Genomic DNA, 23,949 nt, shown 5'->3' on the forward strand with positions numbered 1-23,949 from the left:
CCGTCGGATAGATAGATAGGCAAAAGGCAATGACGAGCTCTCCTTTCCTGGCCAATCCTAATAAAGGGAGGGCTTGGCTCGCAAACCAATGAGAGTCCCCGAAGGGGCGGAGTTTTCTTCTGCCTGGATTCCAGCCTAGGGGGTAAAAATAAAGTGTTTTTTATCTGCAGCCAATCCTAGGGAAGGCAGGAGGACACTCCTCCAATGGGAGCCCGGGAGCCGTCGGTAGCGGGGTAGGCCTGTGGCCCCGCTAGCGCTCCAGCCAGCGAGAGGGACGCGTCCAGTGTATTCTGGAGATCTCGCTGCCAGCCCCTTGTATCTGTTTGCGTGGCAGCCGCGGCACTGACGGTGGCTACAGGTGTCGGGTGAGTGGTAAAGACCGGGCTTGGGGGAGTGGCGGCGGGAATAGGCCTGGCCGGAGCGCGTGAGGGGTGGGGTCTGGGCGAGCTTTTACCTGGGCGGCCTCTCAACCCTAGGTCAGCGGGTTGCAGAGGATCACGCGGGTAGCAAAGGGAGGCCGAGTGCTCCTGCGGCCCCAGATGGCAACCAGGTGAGTACCCTTCGGAGCACCTGTGCTCGCCCCAGTGTCTTGGGAAACGATTCTGTGCAGGTCTGCAGCTCACACGATCGTCTGCGTGCATGCCTGTCTCCATATCCCTCCCACCCCATCCCTCCGGCCAGTCTCCGTCTATTTCTGTCTGTCCCTCTCAGACAGACTAGACATCCCAGACATAGAAGCTGAATCCTGACCCAACCAGTAAAAAACTAGCTATGACACCTTGAGCCATCTACCTCACCCATCTGGGCCTCAGTTTCCTCATCTGTCAAGTGGGGTCTAATACTCTCTAGTTGAGACAATGCATGTGCATCTCTTTGCCCAGCACCCAACCCTTGGAAATTTATTTTAATAATTAATGACTGTCTTGATTGGAAAGAATATTGCCTCTCTTGGTTTCTGTCTTTGTCTTCTCCCGGTCTCTGACCCTTCCCCCACTGAATCTTCTTTCTGAATCCTTTTGTCTTACTCTGTTATTGTTTTTCCTTTTTTAAGAAAGAGGAAGAAGTTAGAGGTGCATTGTTTATGGCAATGAGGATGGCCCGAGGTTAGAGGTGTACTGTTTATAGCTATGAGCTTGGTCTGAGGGCACCAATGAACTTAACCTGAGGCTGCCACCTGTTCTGTGAGTAAAAAGGGGAGCCTTACTTCAGGCTGCTTCTGGTCTCATTGAGGAGGGAACCCTCTTTGTTCTCCAGCCTACTCTGTTAAATAGGTAGAGATACCCAGAGTGGGAAACAAATTACATTAGAAAATACTTTTTAATGGCCCTTTATGCTATGGAATGTCAGTCACCACAAACAGCCTAGAGATCTCCTGGTTACTTCTTCATACAGCCCTGGAAATCTTCCTTCCTGTCTCCATCCTGAAATCCTTTGACTAGGCCTTCTGGAACTCACGTTCAGTCATCAGCAAAATCCCCTCCATTCTCATTCTGGCTTCTCAATAAATACTTCCTTCATTTTCTTGCTGTGCTTGTTGTTCTCATACATATTGGACCCAACACTCCATTCTTGAAATGAAGGACATAGAAAATAGAATCTATCTATACACCTAATTCACTGAGAACCAATATAATGCCCTCATTGTAATATAAGGGAGAAGTAAAGGAAGAGTAATTTATAATACAATAAAATGTATTTCAGTATGTAAAGACTGGGATATGACTCCACTAGAGGACATAAAGAAATGGTCTTACACATAATGATACTTGCATCTGTGAATGTGATAGCTACATGTGTGTTGATTGGTGACTCAGAAGCCACAAGTGGGGTGATGCAATTTTCCTAAATGATGAACAATTTCTCATAAAATTCTAAACAAAACAATGTGCAGTCTTCCTTCAATGTATATGGTTGTTGAATTTCTGGAGAAGTCAGTATATAATATCCATGATCTGGTCCCCTAATCTCTCTGACCTTCTCTCCTACCACTGTCCTCCCTTACTCACTTGATTCCATCCATTCTGATCTCCTTAATGTTATCTAACACATTAGGCACAATTCCACCTTGGGGGTTTTGTACTGGACCATTCCCTGTACCTAGAATGCTCTTTCCCCAAATATCCACAAGGCTCATGCTCCTGCTTCCTTTTGTCTTTTTTGTTCCCTAATGTATACCTATTACCTAAAACAGTGCTTGGCACATAGTAGACTTTCTTAATAAATGTTTGTTGAATGAATAAAGAGACAAATGAACTGGTTTTTCACTAACATTGACTGTCTGGTGGGACATTCTAAAGTTTTATGGTCCCTCGTGGTCTAGTGGCTAGGATGAGAAAGAAGAAAAGATCAAACAAAAAAATGAAGCAAAATAAATTTAAAAAGAAAAAACAATTTAAGTTATATGGGATATATTCCTTGTTGTGTGGAGCTGCAGGAAGCTGAGCATACATGGTTCATACCCACTAATGATCTCCAATTATTGTGACAATCAAAAATGCCCCAAACACCCCTTAACTATCCAACCCCCCCCAGAACCACTGCTTGAATAGTGATCTGGCTTTCCCCTGAAAACCCAGTTCCCCCAGCAGCCCCCTCATAGCCCTCTCCCTGGGAGACTGAGAGGTAGGGGTAGGTGTCCTTGCTCCAAATTGCCCTATCCAGACATTTTCTTTCCCTCCTCCTTAAAATTTTTTTGTTTTTATTTAGAATTTTAGAACTTTAAAAACAATAATTTCAGGCTTTAAAAAGCATTTTAAAAATTATAGAAAGAATTCCCATATATCCTTCACTGGAATTCCCCAAATGTTAAGAAATTATACAACTATAGTTTAAGTATCAAAATTTAAAAATTAATTGAAATACAGGCATACCTCAGAGATATTGCAGGTTTAGTTCCAGACCAACACAATAAAGTGAGTCACACAAATTTTTGGTTTTCCAGTGCACATAGAAGTTATGTTCACACTATACTGTTAGCATTACGTCTAAAAACATGTACATACTTTAATTTAAAAATACTTTATTGATAAAAAGTGCTAATGATCATCTGAGCCTTCAGTGAGTTGTAATCTTTTTGCTGGTGGAGGGTCTTGCCTTGATTTTGATGGCTACTGATTGATCAGGGTGGTGGTTGCAGGTTGCTGAAGGTCGGGGTGGCTGTGGCGATTTCTTAAAATAAGATAACAATGAGGTTGGGCACTGTGGCTCATGTTCAGCACCTTGGAAGGCTGAGATGGAAGGATCACTTGAGGCTAGGAGTTTGAGACCAGCCTGGGCAGCATAGTGAGACCCCTGTCTCTACAAAAAATAAAAATACAAAAATTAGCCTGGCATGGTGGCACGTACCTCCTAGCTACTTGGGAGACTGAGGCAGCAGGATTACTTGAGCCCAGGAGTTTGAGGTTGAATTGGGCTATGTTGACACCACTGTACTCTAGCCCAAGCAACAGGTCAAGACCCTGTCTCAAAACAAAAAAAAAATATAACAATCAAGTAATGAAGTTTGCCACATCAGTCGACTCTTCCTTTCACGAAAGAGTTTTCTGTAGCATGTAATACTGTAATACTGTTTGATAGCATTTTATCCACAGTGGAACTTGTTTCAAAATTGGAACCAATCCTCTCAAACCTTGCTGCTGGCTTTATCAACTAAGTTTAGGTCATATTCTAAATGCTTTGTTGTCATTTCAACAATGTTCACAGCCTCTTCACCAGTAGTAAATTCTATCTCAAGAAACCACTTACTTTGTTCATCCATAAGAAACAACTTTACATTCTTTCAGATTTTATCATGAGATTGCAGCAATTCAGTCACATCTTCAGGCTCTACTTCTAATGCTAGTTTTCTTGCTGTTTCCACCACCTCTGCAGTTACTTCCCCTATTGAAGTGTTGGACCCCTCGAAGTCACCTATGAGGATTGGAATCAACTTCTTCCAAACTCCTGTTAATTTTGATATTTTGACCTCTTCCCATGAATCACAAATGAATGGCTTCTAGAATAGTGAGTCCTTTCAGAAGATTTTCAATGTACTTTTCCCAGAAGAATCACTATCTATGGTAGCTATAGCCTTATGAAATGTATTTCTTAAATAATAAGACTTAAAAGTCAAAATTACTCCTTGATCCATGGGCTACAGAATGGATATTGTGTTAGAAGGCATGAAACAACACGAATGTCCTTGTATGTTTCCATGAGAGCTCTTGGGTGACCAGGTGCATTGTCAATGAGCGGTGATATTTTGAAAGGAATTCTTTTTTTTTCTGACCAGTAGGTCTCAACAGTGAGCTTAAAATATATAGTAAACCATGCTATAAACAGATGTGCTGTCATTCAGGCCTTGTTGTTCCATTTATAGAGCACAGGCATAGTAGATTTAGCATAATTCTTAACAGCCCTAGGATTTTCAGAATGGTAAATGAACATTGACTTCAGCTCAAAGTCACCAGTTGCATTAGCCCCTAACAAGCAAGTCAGCCTGTCTTTTGAAGCTTTGAGGCCAGGTATTGACTTCTCATCTCCAGCTATGAAAGTCTTGGATGATATCTTCTTCTTCTAGAAGGCTCTTTTATATACTGTTTAAAATCTGTTGTTTAGTGTAGCCACCTTTATCGGTTATCTTAGCTAGATCTTCTGGATAACTTGCTTCAGCTTCTACATCACTTGCTGCTTAACCTTGCACTTTTATGTTATAGAAACAGCTTCTTTCCTTAAACTTCATGAACCAACCTCTGCTAGCTTCCAACTTTTCTTCTGCAGCTTCCTCACCTCTCTCAGCCTTCACAGAATTGAAGAGAGTTTAGGGCCTTGCTCTAGATTAGGCTTTGACTTAAGGGAATGATATGACTGGTTTGATCTCTCCAGACCACTAAAACTTTCTCCATATCAGCAATAAGGATATTTGACTTTCTTATCATTCATTTATTCACTGGAGTAACACTTTTTTTTTTTTGAGACAGAGTCTCACTTTGTTGCCCAGGATAGAGTGAGTGCTGTGGTGTCAGCCTAGCTCACAGCAACCTCAAACTCCTGTGCTGAAGTGATCCTCCTGCCTCAGCCTCCTGAGTAGCTGGGACTACAGGCATGTGCCACCATGCCCGGCTAATTTTTTTTTCTATATATATTAGTTGGCCAACTAATTTATTTCTATTTTTAGTAGAGATGGGGTCTCGCTCTTGCTCAGGCTGGTTTTGAACTCCTGACCTCGAGCAATCCGCCCACCTCGGCCTCCCAGAGTGCTAGGATTACAGGCATGAGCCACCGTGCCCAGCTGGAGTAACACTTTTGATTTCCTTCAAGAGCTTTTCCTTTGCATTCACAATTTGGCTAACTGGCTCAAGAGGCCTAGATTCAGCCTATCTCAGCTTTCGCCATGCCTTCCTCACTAACCTTAATCATTTCTAGCCTTTGATTTTAAGTGAGAGGCATGCAACTCTTCCTTTCACTTGAACACTTAGAGGCCATTGTAGGGTGATTCATTGGCCTAATTTCAATATTGTTCTGTCTCTGGGAATAGGGTGGCCCGAAGAGAGGGAGAGAGACGGGGAAATGACCAGTTAGTTGGTGGAGGAGTCAAAATACAACATTTATTATTTAAGTTCACCATCTTATGTGGGTGCAGCTTGTGATGCCCCCAAAACAATTACAATAATAACATCAAAGATCACTGATCATAGATCACCATAAGAGCTATAATAAGAGTTTGTAATTCTGTAAAAATTGCCAAAATGTGAGACAGACACTAAGTGAGCACATGCTGTTGAAAAAATGGCACTGATAAATTTGCTCGATGCAGGGTTGCCAAAAACCTTCTATTTGTAAAAAACACATTATCTGCAAAGCACAATAAAATGAGGTGTGCCTGTACTGTTAACGAAAGTACAGAACTTAGATTTCATTAGTTTTTCCACTAACATTATTTTCATCTTCTAGAATCTAATTCACACTCTTACATTGCATTTAATTGTCATGTCTCCTTAGCTTCCCAGCACCATTTGTTGAAAAAAATATTCTTTTTCCCATTGGATTATCTTGGCAACCTTCTCAAAAATCAATTGACCATAGTCTAGGTGCGGTATTCCTACTACTTAGGAGGCTGAGGTGGGAGGATCTCTTCAGCCTAGGAGTTTGAGGCCAGCCTGGGCAACACAGCAAGACCCCCATCTCTAAAAACAATAACAACAACAAAAAAGAATTGCCCATAAATCATATATATGTAATGGTTAATTTCTGGACTCTCAGTTCTATTCCATTGACCTTGTATGTTTGTCACCATGCCAGACCACATTGTCTTGATTACTATAGCAGTGTAATACATTTTAAAATCAGGAAGTGAGAGTCCTCTAACTTTGTTCTTTTTCAAGATTGTTTTGGCTATCCTTGCATTTCCATATGAATTTTAGGGTCAGCTTGTCAATTTCTTTTTTTAAGAAAAACAGCTAGAATTTTCATAGGAGTTGTGTCAAATCTATTTATCAATTTGGAGAGTATTTTTAACAATGTTGTCTTCCAGTCTGTGAACAGAGGATGTTTTTCTATTTATTTAGATCTTAAATTTCTTTCAGGAGTGTTTTGTAGTTTTCAGTGTACAAGTCTTGTAGTTCTTTTGTTAAATTTATTCCTAGGCATTTTATTCTTTTTAATGCTATTATAGATGGAATTTTTTCTTTCTTTCTTTTTTTTTTTTGAGACAGAGTCTCACTCTGTTGCCCAGACTAGAGTGCCGTGGCATCAGCCAAGCTCACAGCAACCTCAAACTCCTGGGCTCAAGCAATCCTTCTGCCTCAGCTTCCGGAAGAGTAGCTGGGACTACAGGCATGCGCCACCATGCCTGGCGAATTTTTTCTATATATTTTTAGTTGGCCAATTAATTTATTTATATTTTTAGTAGAAACGAGGTCTCGCTCTTGGCTCAGGCTGGTCTCGAACTCCTGAGCTTGAATGATCCACCCGCCTCAGCCTCCCAGAGTGCTAGGATTATAGGCGTGAGCCACCGCACCCCGCCATCTCTTGCTACTTTTAAAATTTTATTTTTGTCTGGGCATGGTGGCTTATGCCTGTAATCCTAGCACTCTGGGAGGCCAAGGTGGGAGGATCGCTCAAGGTCAGGAGTTCAAGACAAGCCTAAGCAAGAGTGAGACCCCCGTTTAGGTTGAGGTTGAGGTTGCTGTGAGCTAGGCTGATGCCATGGCACTCTAGCCCAGGCAACAGAGTGACACTCTGTCTCAAAAAGAAAAAAGGCCTTAAAATTTTATTTTTATCTTTGGCTTTTATCAGTTTCACCATGATGTGCTTAGTGTGAATCTCTTTGAGTTTATTCTTTTTGAGCTTTGTGAATGTGTTGAATAATAGTTTTTATCAAATTTGAGAAGTTGCAGCCATTTTTCTTCCTCCTCTTCTGGGACTCCATTGTATATATGTTGATATATTTGATGGTATCCTACAGGTCTGTGAGGCTCTTGTTTTTCTGTTTCTCAGAATGGATAATCTCTATTGACCTATCATCAGATTTACTCTTTCACTCTCTTGAAAGTTCAACTCTGTTGTTGAGCCCCTGTAATAAATGTTTCATTTTAGTTTTTGTCCCTTTTAAGTTCATATTTTCTATTTGATCCTTTATATAAATTATCTCTATTGATATTCTCCATTTGGTGAGACATTGTTCTCATAGTTTCCTTTAATACTTTAGATATGGTTTCTTTTAGTTCTTTGAAAATATTTATAATCTGGCTGGGCACAGTGACACACACCTGTAATCCCAGCACTTTTGGAGGCCAAGGTGGGAGGATCACTTGAATCCAGGAGTTCAACACCAGCCTGGGTAACATGGTGAGACCCTGTCTCTACAGAAAAAAAAAAAAAATAGCTTGGTGTGATTATATGCACCTATAGTTCCAGCTACTTGGGAGGCTGAGGTGGGAGGATTGCTTGAGCCCAGGAGTTTGAGGCTACAGCGAGCTGTGATTCTACTACTACACCCCAGCCTGGGCAACAAAGTAAAACCTGTCTCTATTAAAATATATATATGTGTGTGTGTGTATGTGTGTGTGTGTGTATATATATATATATATATATATATATATATATATATATAAAAAATAGCTAATTTAAAGTCTTTGTCTGTTAAGCCCAAAACATGGACCATCTCAGGGACATGTTCTGTTGGCTGCCTTTTTCCCCAATGTATGTGGTATACTTTCTCCTCTTTCTTTGCATTTCTCATAATTTTTTGTCAAAAACTGGGCATGGTAGTTACTTTATTCTAATAATTCTGGTATCAGACTCTTCCTCAAGGTTTGTTATCGTTCTTTTATAAGAACAATAAAATAATAAAATTTTATCAAATTTATTTATTTTAATTGACAAATAAAAATTACATTTTGTCATGTAAAACATAATGTTTTAAAATATATATATATATATATATTCTAGCCATTCTACACATTGTAGAATGGCTAAATCAAGCTAACTAACATATACATTACCTCACATACTTTTCATTTTTTGTGGTGAGAAAACTTAAAATCTAGTCTTTCAGCAATTTTCAAGAATATAATACATTGTTATTAACTATAGTCACCATGCTATACAATTGACATTTATTTATTTATTTATTTTTGAGAGAGTGTCTTGCTCTGTTGCCCAGGCTAGAGCGCAGTGGCATCATCATAGCTCACCGCAACCCCGAACTCCTGGGCTCAAGTGATCCTCCTGCCTCAGCCTCCCACTTAGCTGGGACTACAGGCACACACCACCATGCCCGGCTAATTTTTATACTTTTTGTAGATATGGGGTCTCGCTCTTGATCAGGCTGGTGTCAAACTCCTGGCCTCAAGCTATCCTCCCACCTTGGCCTCCCAAAGTGCTGGGATTATAGGCATGAGCCATCATGCCCGGCCACAATTGATCTTTTGAACTTATTCCTCCTATATAACCAAAATTTTATACCCTTTTACAAACATCTCCCCAACAACAACCCTACAGCTGCTGGTAATCACCATTCTACTCTCTGCTTCTATGAGTTCAACTTTTTAAAAATTCCACATATAAGTGAGATCATGCAGTATTTGTCTTTCTGTGCCTGGCTTATTTTACTTAAGATAATGTCCTCCAGGTTCATCTATGTTGTCACAAATGGCAGGGATTCCTTTTTAAGGCTGAATAGTATTCCATTGTGTATATATACCACATTTTCTCTATCTATTCATCTGCTGATGGACACTTAGGTTGATTCCATATTGTAGCTATTGTGAACAATGCTGCAATGAACATGAGAGTGCAGATATCTCTCCGACATACTGATTTCATTTCCTTCGGATATACTCCAGCAGTGGATTTCTGGTTATATGATATTTCTATTTTTAATTTTTTGAGGAACATCTATACTGTTTTCCATAATGACTGTACTAATTTACATTCCCACCAATAGTATGAAAGGGTTCCCTTTGCTCCACATCCTTACCGAGACTTATCTTTCTTGTTTTTGATAATAGCCATTTCATTTTAACAAGTGTAAGGTGATACCTCACTGTAGTTTTGTTTTTTGTTTTTTTGAGACAGAGTCTCACTCTGTCACTGGGGCTAGAGTGCTGTGGCATCAGCCTAGCTCACAGCAACCTCAAATTTCTGTGCTCAAGTGAGCCTCCTGCCTCAGCGTCCTGAGTAGTTGGTATTACAGGCATGTGACACCATGCCTGGTTAATTTTTCTATTTTTTGTAGAGATGGGGTCTCGCTCTTGCTCAGGCTGGTCTCGAGCTCCTGAGCTCAAGCAATCCTCCTGCCTCAGCCTCCCAGAGTGCTAGGATTACAGGCGTGAGCCACTGCACTGGCCACTTTTGTTGATCTTTCCTATTTTTTTCTAGTCTTTATTGCTTTCATTTATGCTCTGATTTTTTTTTTTTTTTTTTGAGGCAGAGTCTCACTCTGTTGCCTGGGCTAGGGTGCTGTGGCATCATCATAGCTCATTACAACCTCAAAATCCTGGGCTCATATATTCTGATCTTTATAATTTTCTTCTGTCTACTAACTTTGGACTTAGTTTGTTCTTCTTTTTCTAGTTCCTTGAGGTTGTCCATTTGAGATCTTTCTCTTTTTTTTGGTATAGATGTTTATTGTTATAAATGTCCCTGTTAGAACTGCTTTTGCTGCATCTCGTAAATTTTGGTATGTTGTGTGTCCATTTTCATTTGTCTCAAGATATTTTTAAATTTCCCTTTTGATTTTTCCTTTGACTCATTAATTGTTCAGGAGCATGTTGTTTCATTTCCATGTATTAATATTTGTGAATTTTCTGAAATTCCTCTTGTTACTGATTTTTATTTCCATACCACTGTGGACAGAAAAGATATTTGATATGATTTCAATCTTCTTACATTTAAGACTTGTTTTATTGTGTAGTATATGATCTGTTCTGGAGAATGATCCATGTGCTCTTGAGAAAAATGTGTATTCTGCTGCTATTGGATGGAATGTTTTATATGTCTGTTAGGTCCATTTGGTCTAAAGTATAGTTTAAGTTCAATGTTTCCTTATTGATTTTCTGTCTGGATGATCTGTTCATTGCTGAAGGTGGGGTATTGAGGTTCCCTACTGTTATTGCATTGCAGTCTATCTCTCCCTTCAGATGTAATAATATTTGCTTTAGCAGCGGGTTGGGTGGTCTCGTGGCTCTGTTTCTTGCTTCAACAGTGTTTGGACGGAACAGACCCGAGGACTCCCTTTCTTCCAGCCTCTGACTGCTCTCTGTCGCCTCTCCACTTGCAATCTCCGGGACCAAGATCTCCGGACCAAGAGAAGATCTCTGCCATCTCCTGCTGCTGGAGCCAGCTAACACCTTTTATTGTGGTTAGCATCTTACTGCTGAGCAACCATGAGCTCCCAGATTTGTCAGAATTATTCCACCGAGGTGGAGGCAAATTGACCGCCTGGTCAATTTGCATCTGCGGGCCTCCTACACCTACCTCTCTCTGGGCTACTATTTCGATCAAGGCGATGTGGCTTTGGAAGGCGTGGGCCACTTTTTCTGCGAATTGGCTTATGAGAAGCGCGAGGGCACCCAGCGTCTCTTGAAGATGCAAAACCAGCGTGGAGGGCACGCTCTCTTCCAGGATGTGCAGAAATCCTCTCAAGATGAGTGGGGTACCACCCAGGATGCAATGGAAGCCGCCATGGCCCTGGAGAAGGGCCTGAACCAGCCTCTTCTAGATCTTCATGCTCTGGGTTCTACCCGCACAGACCCCCATCTCTGTGACTTCCTGGAGAATCACTTCCTAGATGAGGAAGTGAAACTCATCAAGAAGATGGGCAACCACCTGACCAACCTCCGCAGGCTGGCCGGCCCCAGGCTGGGCTGGGCGAGTATCTCTTTGAAAGGCTCACTCTGAAGCACGACTAGGAGGCTGCCAAGCCCAGCGACCACTGAGGAACCCCTCTCAGTATCAGGGCTTCTGCCTGAGCCTCTCCCTCCAGCCACTAGGCAGTTTTTTAACCACCCTGGAGTCCTCTCCCAAGCCTTAGACCAAATGGAAATAAAGCTTTTTGCAGATATATATATATATATATATATGCATATACATGCATATATATGCATATATATGCATGTATATGCATATATATATGCATATATATATATTTGCTTTATATACTTAGGTATTCCAATGTTGGGTACACATATATTTACAATTGTTATATCCTCTTTTTTAAAAATAGAGATGTGGTCTCACTCTGTCACTCAGGCTGTTGTGCAGTGACACAATCATAGTTTACTGCAGCCTCGAACTCCTGGGCTCCAGTGATCCTCCCACCTCAGCCTCCTGAGTAGCTGGAGCTACAGGTGTGCACCACCACGCCCAGCTAATTTTTTAAAAAAGTTTTTAAAGACAGGGTCTCACTATGTTGCCCAGGCAGTCTCAAACTCCTGGCCTCAAGCAATCCTCCCGCCTCATCCTCCTAAGTAGCTGGGATTGTAGGCATGAGCCATCACACCCAGCTATTTGTTAATATCCTCTTGATGAATGAACCCTTTATCATTATATGGTCTTCTTTGTCTCTCTTTATAGTTTTTGACTTAAAGTCTATTTTATATAAGTTTAGCTACCACTACTCTCTTTTGGTTTCCATTTGCATGGAATATATATTTTCCATCACTTCACTTTTAGTCTGTGTGTCCTGAAGTGAGTCTCTTTAGAGATAGCATATAGTTTGCATCTTGTCTTTTTATCCATTCAGCCACTCTGTGCCTTTTGATTGGATAATTTAATCTATTTACATTCAAGGTAATTATTAATAGGTAAGGACTTACTACTGCCATTTTGTCAGTTGTTTTGTAGATCTTTTGATCCTTTATTCCTCTTTTGCTCTTTTCTTTTGTGATTAGGTAATTTTTCTCTAGTAGAGTACTTTGATTCTCCTTTATTTTTCTCTCTTGTGTATCTACTATAGGTTTTTGCTTTGTGGTTACCATGAAGTTTACATAAAACATCTTATAATTGTAACTGGATATTTAAAGCTGATAACAATTTTGATTACATTTAAAAACTCTGTACTCGGCCAGGTGCAGTGGCTCACGCCTGTAATCCTAGCACTCTGGGAGGCCAAGGCGGGTGGATTGCTCAAGGTCAGGAGTTCGAAACCAGCCTGAACAAGGGCAAGACCCCGTCTCTACTATAAATAGAAAGAAATTAATTGGCCAACTAATATATATAGAAAATATTAGCCGGACATGGTGGTGCATGCCTGTAGTCCCAGCTACTTGGGAGGCTGAGGCAATAGTATCACTTGAGCTCAGGAGTTTGAGGTTGCTGTGAGCTAGGCTGACGCCACGGCACTCACTCTAGCCTGGGCGACAAAGTGAGACTCTGTCTCAAAAAAAAAAATAATAATAACTCTGCACTTTTATTCCACCTCTACCCCCATCACATATTGTTTATCCCTTAACAAATTATTGTAGATATTATTTTTAATAGTTTTATCTTTTTTTTTTTTTTTTTTTTTGAGACAGAGTCTCGCTTTGTTGCCTAGGCTAGAGTGAGTGCCATGGCGTCAGCCTAGCTCACAGCAACCTCAAACTCCTGGGCTCAAGCGATCCTTCTGCTCAGCCTCCCAAGTAGCTGGGACTACAGGCATGAGCCACCATACCCGGCTAATTTTTTCTATATATATTAGTTGGCCAATTAGTTTCTTTCTATTTATAGTAGAGACGGGGTCTCGCTCTTGCTCAGGCTGGTTTCGAACTCCCGACCTCGAGCAATCCACCCGCCTCGGCCTCCCAGAGAGCTAGGATTACAGGCGTGAGCCACCGCGCCCGGCCTAATAGTTTTATCTTTTAACCTTTATGGTAAAGATGTAAGTGATTTAAACATCACCATTACAATATTATAGTATTCTGAATTTTTCTTACTTTTACCAGTAAGTTTTATACTTTCTTATGTTTTGTTTAACTAATTAGCAATCTTTTCTTTCAGCTTGAAGAATTCCCTTTAGCTTTTCTTATAAGACAGTTCTGGTGTGGATGAACTCTCTCAGCTTTTGTTTTCCTGGGAAAGTCTTTATCTCTCCCTCATTTCTGAAGAACAGCTTTGCCAGGTACAGTATTGGTTGGAAGTTGTTTTCCTTTAACATATTGAATACAATCCTACTCTCTCTTGGCCTATAAGGTCTCTGCTGAGCAATCCACTGCTAGCCTTATGAGAATTCCCATACATGTTATTTGCTTCTTTTCTCTTGCTGCTTTCAGGATACTGTCCTTGTCCTTGATTTTCTTTTTTCAGATGAGGTTGGTATTGAACTCCTGGGCTCAAGCAATCCTTCTGCCTCAGCTTCCCAAGTAGCTGGGATTATCAACACACACATCCATGCCCAGGTTATCTTTGATTATTGACAGTTTGATTATAATATGTCTTACTGACAACTTGTTTTAATTTAATCTAATTGAAGAACTTTGATCTTTCTATATCTAGATATGTATATGTTTCTCAAAATTTAGAAAGTTTTCTGCTATTAACTTTTTTTTCTTTCTTTCTTTTTTTTTTTTTAAAGATGAGGTTTGCTCTGTTGCCCAGGCTAGAGTGCAGTAGCGCAGTCATAGCTCTCTGCATCTTCAAACTCCTGGGCTCAAGTTATCCTTCCACCTCAGCCTCCCAAGTAGCTGGGAATACAAGCATGCATCACCATGCCCAGCTATTTGATTTTTTTAATAATTTCAATCTCTCTTAAATTTTTCAGTTTAGTCATTTATTTTTTTTTCTTGATATCATTGGTTTGTTTCTTTGTGCTTTCTTGAAGTTGGCTGAGCTTTCTTAAAATAATTATTTTGAATTCTTTGTAAGCCAGTTCATAAATCTCTTCTTTGGGGTTGGTTACTAATGTTTTATTTTGTTCCTTTGTTGGTGTTGTGTTTCCCTGATTGTTTTTGATCCTTGTAGCTGTGTACTGGTATCTGCATATTTGAAGAAATAGAGACTTATTCTAGTCTTTGCAGGCTGGCTTTGGGAAAGCCCTTCACCAGAGATTCTGGCCCTGGCCATCTGGCATGATCTGTGGGTGGGCTTGCTGATATAATCCTCAGGCAGGCTAGTCTGGTTCCTGGGTCAGGAGATGGGTGGACCTCATGTCTTGAGTCCACAGGGCTTGGCCTGGAGCTAGGTGGACCTGGCAATTGCTTATGTGGGGGGTGGGCCTGGAGCCTGAATCCACAAGGGCATATTTGGATCCTGTATCCATGGGGGCTGGCCTCACTTCTAGGTCCACATGGTGCTGGAGAAGGCCCTGAGCTTGAATCCGTGGTGTCAAGCCTCAGTTTTGCATCCACAGGGGCTGGCCTGGATTCTGGGTCTGCAGGGGGGGTCCCAGAGCCTTGGTGGCATGGGATCCAGTTTGTCACCATTGTCTACTGGGATGGGCCTGGACCCTGGGTCTGTGGGAACTGGCTTGGTACTGAGTTGGGCCCAGACACTGAGTATGCCAGGCAGGCCTAGAACCTGAAGCAGTGGGATATTGTCTGGCACTTGGGCAAACCTGGAGGCTCAGTCTGCAGGTATGAGCCTGAAGTCTTGTACCTGCTCAGTGCTAGGTTTTACTGGGGTAGGCTTCGTGTTGAGGTCTAAGGGAAAGTCCACTGCTCATTTCCCTGTTCTTCCATGAACAAAGAATATCTCTCTTCCAGCTGTTCTGCCTGGGGTTGCAGGTTGTGTTACACAGGTAATATAAAACTGTCCTTTCGGCTGGACATTGAGGCTCACGCCTGTAATCCTAGTACTCTGGGAAACAGAGGCGGGAGAATTGCTTGAGCTCGGGAGTTCAAGACCAGCATGAGCAAGAATGAGACCCCATCTCTACTAAAAATAGAAATTAATTGGCCAACTAAAAATGTATATAGAAAAAATTAGCCAGGCATGGTGGTGCATGCCTGTAGTCCCAGCTACTCAGGAGGCTGAGGCAGAAGGATTGCCTGAGGTTGCTGTGAGCTAGGCTGATGCCACAGGACTCTAGCCCAGGCAACAGAGTGAGACTCTGTCTTAAATAAATAAATAAATAAATAAATAAAAATAAAACTGTCCTTCCTACCCTCTTCAATGTGTCTTTTCTTATTTCTGTGCCATACCCAGGTGCTGTAATCTGTCACCTGGTTTCCTTAGCGCTTGTGAAGTATTTTTCTGCACGGATAGTTCAAATTGATGTTTCTGCGGGGAGATAAGCACTGGAAAGTCCTATTCTGCCATCTTGCTGACATCTGGACTCCTAAGGTTTGTTATTGTTTGATTTTGTTTTTGTCGCTGTTGTTGTAATTATGTTTCTTGTTGCTGTTTATTTGTTTTGTGACTTTTCTGGACTAATTTGGTAGATTCTATATTCCCTGCATTATGTGGTCCCTGAGTTGTCTGCTAGCCTTTTTCTTTTTAAAAAAAAGTTCTTGTTTTTATTTTTAAACCTGGATTCCTAAGGGTCTCACCTGGGTAAATATAATTTGCTGGTCAGCCAATACATGCTTTGTCTGTATGTCTTCCACCCTTTGCCAAGAGGATGTGTGTGAGAAAACATGCCTTCAAACTCCAGCCAGTGTACAGATCAGCCTTAGCTTTCACTTTCTGCTTACACAGGGCCTCATAGTGAGACAGAGATAAGTGACTTGGGTCCTCTCCTTTGCAAGCACTTTCCTGGGCATGCACATTGCCTTGAGTATATGCACAGCCCTTTAGATCCCTAGGAATATCTCAGAGCTTTTCAACATTCCCTATAGTTGTCTTGTCTCGTTCTCCAGGATTTCCTTTTAAAGTCCCACAGTGGTCAGATTTCTCTGTTGCCTGGAATTTAGTCACCTTTTGGATACTGCACCCCTGAGCTGAGGAGGGGTGGGGAGGGAGGATGGGAATAGCCACAAATAAAATATCACGGACTACACTGTCTTGCCAACCTTCAGTTAGTTTCTCTTGAATAGATGATTTTTACTTTATTCTGTGGCTTTGTTTACTTGCCAAAGTTCTAAAATGATTGATTTTAGTTGGTTTGCCCATATTGTCATTGTTTTAGAGGGAAAGTGAGTTCCCCGAAGTCTTTGCTCTGCCATTCCACCAATCTTCTATTGCTCCTATTTAAAAAAGTTTTTTAACCCTTTTCATTCCCCACGCCCTTACAGTTATGACTTTATTTCTCAATTCCCCTAACAGAAAAACTCTCCAAAAGAGTTATTCCTCGCTTTCTTGTATTCTTTTGGCCACATAACATATATTAGATATATGATAAAAGAATATATACATTAGGCCGGGCGCGGTAGCTCACGCCTGTAATCCTAGCACTCTGGGAGGCCGAGGGCGGGTGGATTGCTCAAGGTCAAGAGTTGGAAACCAGCCTGAGCGAGAGCGAGACTCTGTCTCTACTAAAAATAGAAACAAATTAATTGGCCAACTAAAAATATATAGAAAAAATTAGCTGGGCATGGTGGTACATGCCTGTAGTCCCAGCTACTTGGGATGCTGAGGCAGGAGGATCACTTCAGCCCAGGAGTTTGAGGTTGCTGTGAGCTAGGCTGATGCCACAGCCCTCTAGCCAGGGCAACAGAGTGAGACTCTGTCTCAAAAAAAAAAAAAAAAAAGAATATATACATTATACACACATGTTATAAAGATAATAACATAATGAAATCCAGGAACTCATAACCCCAACCAAGAATATTAATGATAGCACCTACCCATTTTCTGTTCCATTCCCCACAAAAATTACTACTCTTTAAGTCTTGTGTTTAACATTCACTTGCTCTTTTTGATGTATGAGATCTTTTTCATGTTTATGAGGATGTTCAACCAATACATTGTTTATTTGGCTTGGTTGTGAGCTTTGTAAAAATAGTATCATACTGTATGTGGTATTCTGTGACTTACTTTTTTCACTCAGTGGTATGTTTTTAAGATTCACCTATGTTGTTGCATGTAGCTATAGTTTGTTCAATATTGCTGTACATTATTTCCTTGCGTGATCATAAAATAAATTATTCATTTATCTGTTATTGGACATTTGGGTCATTTCCAGCTTTATTGCACTTATGAACAGTGCTACTATGAACATTCTTATACATGCCTCCTAGGACACATACACACCCATTTTTCTAAGGTGTATACCTAGGAATGAAATTGATGGCTAATAGTACATGTGAAAGTCCACCTTGAAGTTTATGCCAAACTGTATTCATAACTGATGGTACACTCCTTTCAGCAATGTATAAGAGATCCCATTGTTCCACACCCTCATATACTTTATATTGTCCCACTTCTTCATTTTTGTCATCATGGTGAGTATAAAATGGTAATTTCACTATGGACTCATTAGCATTTTCCCAGTCATTAATGTGATTGAGCATCTTTGCATGGTTCTTAGCCCCACATGTTTCCTCTTCTATAAAAGGACTATTATAATAATATCTGTTGCCCATTTAAAAAAAATTTAAATCATTTTTAGTGATTTGTAGAAGTTCTTTAATTATTTTGGACAATCATCATTTGTCAGTTGTATGTGTTGAATATCTTCTTTCAGTTTGGGGCTTTTTTTCTTTATGGTGTCTTTACATGAGCAGAAATTCCTATTTTTAACTGAGTTGAACAAATTAATCTTTTCTCTATTATAACTGACAATTTTTTGTCTTGTTTTCCCTAACCTACAGTCATAAACATATTCTTTATTTTCTCTAATAAAAGTTTAAAAGTTTACCTTTCATATTTAAGTCCTTAATCCAACTGGAATGGGGTTTTTCACATAGCTATAGTATAATGATCTGAAGCTCCATCTCTGGAACATCGAAGTTCCATATCTGTATAGGTCTGTTTGTGGGCTTCCTTTGCTATTGGCCAACTTTTTGTCCCTGAACCAGTACCATACCACCTGAAATACTTTACCTTCATAATAAATCTTGATATTTGAAAAAGCAAAACCTTCCCATCTTATTTTTCTTCAACAGTATCGTGTATTCTTGGCCTTTTGTTTTTTGAGACACATTTCAGAATCAGCTTGTCATGCTCTATAAAAATTTTGGAATTGCAATGACTCTGTAGATCAGTTTGAAGAGAATTGTATTATTTATGGTATTGAGTCCTCCTACGTATGAACATGATATATCCATCTATTTTAAATAAATTATTGAACATCCTTTGGCACAGTATTATAATTTTCTGCATATGGTCTTGCATATCTTGTGTTAGATTTATTTCTTGACACCTTATTCGTTTGCTGCTATTATAAATGGGATCTTTTAATTTAATGTGTTTTTATCTCTTTTGCAGGTATGTAGAAATGAAGCTGGTTTTTGTATATTTGTATTGTAACCATTTGCTTTATTAAACTTATTATTTTTAAGCAAGATTTTTATTTTAGAATAATTTCAGATTTACAGAAAAGTTAGTAAAAAGATAGTACAGAGAGTTCCTGTATATTCCTCAGGTACACTTATTAAAACTAGAAAAGCAACATTGTTTTATTACTATTCACTAAGCATCAGACTTTACACGGATTTATCAGTTTTCCACTAATGTCTTTTTTCTGTTCTAGGATCCAATTCAAAATACCATATTGCATTTAGTTGTTATGTCTCCTTAGTATCCTCTGGTCTATGACATTTTCTCAGGCTGCCCCCTTTTTTTTATGACCTTAACAATTTTGAGAAATACTGTAGAATGTCTCTCTATTTATATTTGTCTAAAGTTTTTCCCATAATTAGACTGGCATTATTTTTGGAAAGAACACCAGAGTTTAAATGCCTTTCTCATGACATCATCTCTGGGAGCACATGGTACCCACATGACGTCCCCAGTGATGTGAACCTTCATCCCTTGGTTAAGGTGGTAATTGCCAGCTTTCTCCAGTGGAAAGTTGCTCTTTTTCCCTTTTCATACTCCGTGCTTTGGAAGACTCTAGCCCACCCTGAAGGAGAGGGGGAGGAATTAAGCTACAGTTCCTGGAATAGGGTGTATATACCGCGTTTCCCCGAAAATAAGATAGGGTCTTATATTTATTTTTCCTCAAGAGGACACCCTAGGGCTTATTTTCAGGGGATGTGTTATTTTTTTTAAGTATGGTACAGCAATCTACATTTATTAAAATATAGTTAAGTCGTCTTCTGACATTATAATAACTCTCCAAACCCCAAATTCCATCCTCAATTTGTTGTGACTCTATTTCCTTTACAACCACTGACCCCAATCTCTCATGTCGAGCAGTAGAGCTCTCATGGGACAGATGAGAAGGGCTGCTTGTCTTCTTTACCGCTCCGCAACTAAATGCATGGGTTGTGCAGACACGCTGCATAGCCACGCCCATCACTAGGTCCTATTTTCTGGGTAGGGCTTATGTTGCGCAAATACTTAGAAATCCTGCTAGGGTTTATTTTATGGGTAGGTCTTATTTTCGGGGAAATGGTATATATCATTTGAAACTCTTCTGTAAAGAAGATTTGGCTCTTATCCTTTATTATTTATTCAGTCACTTGTTTATGACAGTACGAGCTCATGTATATTAATTTAATAATTTGTGTTATAAATCCAATGCCGTGTTCTTTGTTTTCTTGGTCAAATTGTTCCAGTTTTAGCCACTGGGGGCTCTTTTCAGGTTGGCACCTGAGTCCCTTTGACACACTCCCATCGTTTGTTTTTGAGTACTTCTTTACTTTCTAACACCATAAAATGCTCCAAATTCATCTTGCATTTTCCTGCCCTAGGCCTAGAATCAGCCATTTCTCCAAGGAGCCCTGGTTCCTCTTAAGTTGTCTGTATATCCTATGTTTTTTATGTTGATAACCATATCATCTACAAATGACAGTTTTGTTTTTTCCTTTCCAATCTTTATGCCTTTAACTCATTTCTCTTGCCTTACTGAAATGGCCAGGACATCCAATACAGTGTTGAATAGCAAAGGTGATAGTGGGCATCTGTGTCTTGTTGTGTCTTATAGAGGAAACACTGCTAACTTTTCCCTGTTAAGAATGATACTGTGTTGCTATAGATTTCTATAGGTTTTATCAAGGTTAAACAAGTTCTACCCTATTACTCTATACTAAGAATTTTTTGTTATTTTTTTAAACCATAAAAAGGATATTGATTTTTTTTAATCAGATGCCTTTTCTATTTCTTAGAATGACTGTATCTTTTTTTCCTCCAATAATCTGATAATGTAGTAAATGACACAGATTTCTCTCATATTAGATCACCTTTGCATTTCTTGTGTAAACACAATTTGGTCATGGTCTTTTATTTTTTTTATTTATTTATTTTTTTTGTGAGACAGAGTCTCACTTTTGTTGCCCAGGCTAGAGTGAGTGCCGTGGCGTCAGCCTAGCTCACAGCAACCTCAAACTCCTGGGCTCAAACGATCCTCCTGCCTCAGCCTCCCAAGTAGCTGGGACTACAGGCATGTGCCACCATGCCCGGCTAGTTTTTTGTATATATATTTTTAGTTGGTCAATTAATTTCTTTCTATTTTTAGTAGAGACGGGGTCTCGCTCAGGATGGTTTCGAACTCCCAACCTTGAGCAATCCGCCTGCCTCGGCCTCCCAGAGTGCTAGGATTACAGGCGTGAGCCACTGCGCCCGGCCGGTCTTTTATTTTTTATGCAGTGTTGGATTTGGGTTGGTAATATTTTGTTTAGGATCTTTACATCTGTGTCCATGAATGAAATTGGTCTTTAATTTTTCTTTCTTATCTTGTCCTTATTTGCTTTTGACTTTAAGGTTCTGCTGGTATCATAGAATGGGTAAGAGAGTGTTCCCTCTTTTACAAAATTCTGGAAGATGCTGTATGACTCTGGAATGATCTCTTTGGTAGATCTCTCCTGCAAAACCATTTTGGTCTGGTGTTTTCCTTTTAAATATTGAGTTAATGTTAAACTTCTAAATTAAAATCTTTTTAGAATTTTAAATGAGAAACTTGAAACTTGCTTCCATAACATATTTATTTTATGTAAGGTTCTATGCTTGAAATGGCTACACACAAATCCTAACCAAGACTTTTTAACAATGTTCTTCAAATTCTTAACAATCACCATCAACAAAAATCTTTCTTTGTATAAGTAATAGATATTTAAACTAATTTTTAAATTGTTCAAAAATGTTTAACAATTGAAATTATATCTAACAACTTTTCTTTTTGTTTTACTGACAAATATATTGTTAAAATTTCTTGTGATAATGTGAGTAGATTTCAAATCCAGTTGAACGCTTTCATATTAACTATTTCAAAATAATGATGAAGCTCTTATTTGCAGAACATGCATCATTATTAGAACCATCACCCTGCAGCTAGCTTGGACACCATTAAAAGGGTTCATCAGCTACAAATGGATAGAAGTATCTGATATTTGTGAAGACAGAGTTTTGGGGCTTCGACCTGGAGCTACATTCTCCAGAAGCCCCTGCTTGGCCTACCTCCACCAAGCCCCATCCTAACCAGTCACAACTTGAGCTGTGTGTATTTCTTGGAAACTGGAACACTGACTCCTCCAGCAGGTCCACAGGCCCCTTGTCCTCAATGAGAAGAAGACTACAGAAGCTGGCTACTGAAGAGACTGTCCAAGTGATAGAGCACCTCTTGGTCTTCTTGGCTTAGCACATTTACAGAGCAGTAACTGAGTGCTGTATGCTACTTATTTGTGCTCACCACCTGCAGGGACTGTAGAGGGATTTATCAGACCCCACTTTACTAAGGGCCACCCTCTAAGGATCTCCAGAAAAGGCTGCCCATGGAGAGAGGTGCCTGCCTTGAGTCTCCACTGCCTCAGGTCCTACCTGGGCACCTCTAGGTCTAAGAGAATCAAACCTCTTCATCTACTTGTAATCCTTATACCCAACTGGAAAACTCTGCCTATTTTTGTTTGTTTGTTTGTTCTTTTGGTGGGAAGAGTTTTAACTACCGCTTCAATACCTTTAATAGTTGTAGGACTATTGAGGATTTCTTTTTCTTCTTGAGTTTTCAGTAAGATATGGTTTACTAGGAATTGGTCCATTTTGTCTACATTTTCAAATTCATTGCCATAAAGTTTCCTTATATTTTTATTCTCTGCTGTATATAATCTGTAGCTATGTCTCCTTTTTCATTGCTGATATTGGTGATTTGTGCCTTCTCACTTTTTTTCTTGATCAATCTCTCCAAAGGTTTGTCTATTTTATTGGTCTTTTCAAAGAACCAACTTTTGGCTTTGTTGCTCCTCTCTATTGTGTCTTTGTTTTCTATTTCTTTAATTTCTGCTCTTATCTTTTTTGATCTCCTTCCTTCCACATTTTTTGGGTTTATTCTATTGTTCTTTTTCTAATTTCTTAAATTGGACATCGAGCTCATTCATTTTCAGTCTTGCTTGTTTTCTAATTTGTGCATTTAAGGACATGAATTTCACTCTAAATACTGCTTTTCTACAAGTTCAGCTATGCGGTATTTTCATTTTTGTTCAGTTTCAAGTACTTCAATATTTCCATCATGGTTACTTCTTTGACTTGTAAGTTATATAGAAATGTGTTTTTAAATTTCTAAATGGGGATTTTAAAATTTATCTCTTTGTTATTAAAATATGTCTTAATTGTATTATGGTCTGAGGATGTGGTCTGTTTGATAACAACTCTTTGAAATTTATTTATACTTGTTTTATGGCTTAGTACGTGATCAATATTTTGAATGCTTCCCATGTGCTTTCTAAGAATAAATTATAAGAATATGTGTTCTCTAATTGTTGAATACAGAGTTCTACATGTCTATTATCAAGTTTGTTAACTGTGTTGTTAAAATTTATTTATTTATACTGATTTCTTTTTGTTATGATCTACCAATAATTGAAAGAAGTGTGTTAATAGTCAACTATGGTAGTGGATTTGTCAATTTCTCCTTTTAATTCTATCTATTTTTTTTCTTTGCTTTATATATTTTGAGAGTATTTTATTAGGAATATCCAAATTAAGCATTGTTATGTATTCCTAGTAAACATGTAATGACCTTATCTATTCCTGGTAATGCAATTTTCCTTGAAGCTTATTGTTTCTTGTATTAATATAGTAACACAAGTCTTTCTTGTTAGGATTTGTGTGGTATATAATTGTCCATTCTTTTACTTTTGAGCATTTTCATGCCTTTATTCTTAAATTATATCTCTTGGAAACAACATATAGCTGTTTAAAAATCTAATCTGATGTTGTGTCTTTTAATTGGCAAATTTAGTCTGTTTATATTTACTGTGATATATTTGGATTTGTTTCTACCATCATATTTTTCTTTATTTTTTATATATTTTTTATTTTTTATATTTCTTTTAATTTTATTTTTTTATTTTTTATTTTTTGCTACATCTGTGAAATCTACCATCATATTTTTTCATTTCTATTTTCCACTACCACCTTTGTATGCTTCATTTTCTCTTTACTCACCTGCTTTTTAAATTTTGGGATTTGTTTTCTTATTTGATTTTTTCCTCACTATTTTTGGATTTCTTTTTC

At 39.2% G+C, this 23,949-nt stretch overlaps 1 long non-coding RNA gene across 2 annotated transcripts; it reads left to right on the forward strand.

The window, feature by feature from the left end:
- Nucleotides 1-161: 161 nt before the first annotated feature.
- Nucleotides 162-23,710, forward strand: LOC105861241 (uncharacterized). 2 transcript variants are annotated; one of them, XR_012916702.1, is made up of 6 exons: nucleotides 162-365; nucleotides 477-550; nucleotides 13,462-13,582; nucleotides 13,768-13,859; nucleotides 15,604-15,741; nucleotides 21,738-23,710. It is a non-coding gene; the product is annotated as an uncharacterized LOC105861241 (long non-coding RNA). The 2 variants fall into 2 exon arrangements; XR_012916701.1 differs by lacking the exon at nucleotides 13,768-13,859.
- Nucleotides 23,711-23,949: the final 239 nt, after the last annotated feature.

The sequence above is a fragment of the Microcebus murinus genome, unplaced genomic scaffold (genome assembly GCF_040939455.1).
Source record: "Microcebus murinus isolate Inina unplaced genomic scaffold, M.murinus_Inina_mat1.0 scaf008_hap2_Mmur4.0, whole genome shotgun sequence".
In the NCBI taxonomy this organism is placed as follows: Eukaryota; Metazoa; Chordata; class Mammalia; order Primates; family Cheirogaleidae; genus Microcebus; species Microcebus murinus.